Genomic DNA, 3,897 nt, shown 5'->3' on the forward strand with positions numbered 1-3,897 from the left:
AACCAACTGCTCACTCAGCTTTCTCAGACCTGAGGAACTGCCCTCCAGAAAGCCGCTGAATGGCATATCATTTCACTTGTCCGTTCAATGCTGGAATACGGAGCAGCAGTCTGGGACCCCTACCTCAAAAAGGACATCGAAAGGCTTGAGAGGGTCCAACGCCAGGCCGCCAGATTCATTACCAGGAACTACAGATCAAGGGATCCAGGCTGTGTGACGCAAATGCTACAAAATCAAAATTTACCACCTTTAGAGGATCGTCGTAAAACCATACAATTTACTACAATGTTTAGGATTGTTGACAATCAAACACTGGCCTTGCCACCAGGAAAGTTCTTGACATCTGCAAGCAAGACCAGCAGAAGATCCAAGCTTACATCTTATTAAGACCATGATATAGACAATATAGTAGAAAGAAGAACTTTCAGCAACAGCAGTGGCTATGTCATTCCATTCTGCAGGACAGACCAGCCAAAGAACTCATTCCTTGTGATGGCCATATTGGCATCTGCGACGTACAGATGAATTATGAGCAACAATGATGATACTGCTATTTACTAGTAGTCCCAACACTCGGCTTATATCACAGATTGACATAAGTTTACATTTGGGCCAACAGCAAAGTGAGAGCTATATTATCAATGGTTTCTCCAGTCAATGGGAAACCATTTACAGCTTAGTCTTTTGTGAAGACTATGACTCTCAAACTTGGAGGCAAAATTGCACTGGCTCGTAGTGCTGCAGCCTTGTGGGCTAGTTGGCCCATCCCAACGCCGACTGTCCTGAAACCCTCTTGGCCGAGAGAGTGGGGATGTACTTGGGCAAGACACTCTCCACTACAATCAAATTCCAGCCCAAATAGTCAGAACAGCAGTTGCCTCCCCTGCTGTTCTGATGGTCATAGTCGGACACGACTGACTATCATATATATTTACTAGTAATCTCTCTCCACTGATCCTTCGCTCCATCTTTTTTCACTTGCACAAAAAAATCCTCGATAATTCTCTTGTTCAGTCGAAGGCACAAGAAGTAGCCAGCAAAACTTGGAACACTTCACACACATGCGCGCGTACAAGTCATGGACGACAAGGAAATTTGTTTACAAGTTGTACTGTAGGTAGACTATTCTTAAAGCGGCGATACGCACCCTGTATTGTTGACTTGCAGTCTGACAGCGTGAAGACAGATCTGTACTTATATACACAGCTGATGTGTCGAAAATGTCTGGCTCTTGAGCACGCGAGCGACGGTCAATAAAGCCCGTCGCACACAGGTCGATCGACACCGTCACAACTGATTTCCATGTGTCTGCTCAGTGACCGCTAGCGCGCGTGCAGTACAGGTTGTCTAGCTTTTGATAGTGATGTTTTTTACTCAGTAAACTTGTAATAAAAAGTCTTCACTGGGTCTAGTGTCCTTACGTGTCTATTAAAAAAAAAGTTTCAAGCTAAAGGTCAAAGCACTCAAAACAAAGCACACTGACGACAATTACAGTAAGTACAAAGATAACAAGAATCGGATCAACTCGCTGCTACAAAAACAGACATGTCCCATTGTTCAGCAACACGAAGCCTTCTATCAAAATAACACAAGATAAACTTGAAAAATAATTCGAAAAAAAAACACGTCACATAGCTGAGACTGAATTTCAGTAAAAGGATTGACACATTCTGTCTTGTTTGCCGGTCGATAGGTCGTCCCTAAGCAGCACACATTGCCTAATTCAAGCAACACACCTGGAACACAAACATAAAACCAAAACCCAGGTCAGAAACAATTTCAAAATATCCTGGACATCATTGGCCTGAAAGGCCTATACACTCTCAGTACCTTTCATCACATGTCCAACACCTAGATCTATGTGAGGTAAAACAAGCTTCATCAAGCTTACCTGCCACCAACAGGGACACACAATACTGTGCACCAAACATGACTGACCACGACAACCCTGAGTGTTCAACTCCTGTTACCCATCACACAATAAAACTGTGTGCTACCTTTACCAAACAAATCTCTTTGTCTTCACAAAGTATCCCACTGACATCAGTAAATGTATGGAAATCATTACCACCAACATATCTCTGGCAAACAACAACTATGTGCAACAACATAGCACTGACCCTCAGTGCTCTCCTTGTTAATCAACTCATTAACTACATCACAATGTGCTTCCCCACTTTGTCTGAACAAAGTAAACCACTGACACATAACAAAACTTCTACACATGTTATCACAACTACCAACAAGTCAAGCATGTGTTCCACAACACCTGCTGTTACCACCATGTGCACACACACATGAAAAGTCATCTCTCAATGCTTTCATTGTTTCCACTGTCAGTCAACAACTGACAATACACTGACATATCACTACACTATCATTTATGTCAAAATCAGAATAAAATATATATAACAGAATAGCAGGGGGTGGGGAGGGGTACTCAAAAGATATAGGCCGGTACTTGCCTCACTTAGTGGCTAGATTTCACACATAAACCCCTTGTGTTTCCACCAGTTACTACAAAAAGCAAACTGAACACACATTGGATGTACACTGACACAAAACATTATTTCCCAACACAACTAAGTTATCAAAAGCATTAGCAAAAACTAAAACTAAAACGTGTGCAAATAAGGACATTACAGGACTCAGGAAAAAACAACAAAAAAAGAAGCATTTCAAAAAGATAAGGCTGTACATAATACCATCACCCAGAGAAACATAAAAAATCGAATCGGAAGATACACAACAATCAAAACCTGAAAATAAACATATGTGAGGTGCACGCGAAAATCATGGATAATGGGCAAAATTCACAAAATGAGATTATCTTTTTTCTGAAAGTAGACAGAATTCTGAATAAGACACAGAAAACAGAATTCTGAGATACATGCATTTGAGTCTCGTGATGATCACTGGCCAACTTCTGAGAAAATTTAGTTTAAAGTTTAGGAATATTCACATTGCTGTAACTTTTTAATAAGAATTTTCCCCAGCAAGTGAATGGCACCAAAATGTCAAGAATGACTTAGAGAACTTCACTCAATGACATCAAATAATTGCTGTTTAGTTAAAACATTGTCTCAAAATCATGCTCACTGGGCTAAAACATTGAAAAATGAATGGGCAGTTCGCGGCTTCACTCTTCCACAAAAAATGTAGAAGAAAACTCCAAGCATAAGTCAGAATCCCTCCAAATTTTCTGAAAAAGTAAGAGAATGCATGAACTTTGATCTGAATCAGTTACTTTGTATGATTTTTATGTTTAACGTACGCCTAGTCTGAGTGGGGAAATTTAATCCTTATGAAGTTTACTTTCATTCCTCCTCGATCAGATCCAGCTGGAACTCTTTTCTGCTGCTTCTGCCATTGCCTTGAGAGCCCATGTTCTCTCTCTGCCAGAAATCAACAGCTGTTTCATGAGGCTGTGGGCAGATGCACCCACAAACCCTCTTGCACCAGTCCCTGTGCCGAGGACTTTGGCTTGGAAGCCAGATTCTCTCAGGCTACTGGCTAGACTAGCATACTTCTCGGTCTTGTAGATGTGGGCTTCCTCCATTCTGCTTTCGTATAGCACAGTGAGCTCAATCAGAATCGCTTGTTTCGTTGCCTTGGAGTGGAATACTATGTCAAGTCTCATGCTGCTCTTGATGATTTCCGGGTGTCTCTTCCCCTCTAGTAGGTCAGCTGTGCTGTGCATTCCCAATCTTCGGCACCATCAAGCAGCCCACGTTTCCATGCTTTGGAAACTTTGGATGCTGTTCCTGGCCAGACTTTATTGCCTTCTGCCGAGCGGAACTCTACTGGAACTTTTGGTGGGGTTGGGGCTCCTTGGACAGTGTTCACCACTTGTGCAATTTCTTTTAGCACTTGGTTGTGCCTCCATGTGTATCGTCC

The 3,897-nt window shown here is 42.0% G+C and overlaps 1 protein-coding gene across 2 annotated transcripts in view; it reads right to left on the reverse strand.

Moving 5' to 3' along the window:
• Positions 1-1,261, reverse strand: part of LOC143275639 (thialysine N-epsilon-acetyltransferase-like) — a 14,227-nt gene extending 12,966 nt beyond the window's left edge. Inside the window, exon 1 of one of the 2 annotated variants that reach the window (XM_076579889.1) lies at positions 1,148-1,261. The gene's annotated coding sequence lies outside the window, so the exon portion shown is untranslated. Of the gene's footprint in view, positions 1-935; positions 1,091-1,147 lie in introns of those variants that run through there. The other variant, XM_076579891.1, reaches the window with a different exon arrangement.
• Between the last annotated feature and the right edge of the window lie 2,636 nt (positions 1,262-3,897).

This window comes from Babylonia areolata, chromosome 30, assembly GCF_041734735.1.
Source record: "Babylonia areolata isolate BAREFJ2019XMU chromosome 30, ASM4173473v1, whole genome shotgun sequence".
In the NCBI taxonomy this organism is placed as follows: Eukaryota; Metazoa; Mollusca; class Gastropoda; order Neogastropoda; family Buccinidae; genus Babylonia; species Babylonia areolata.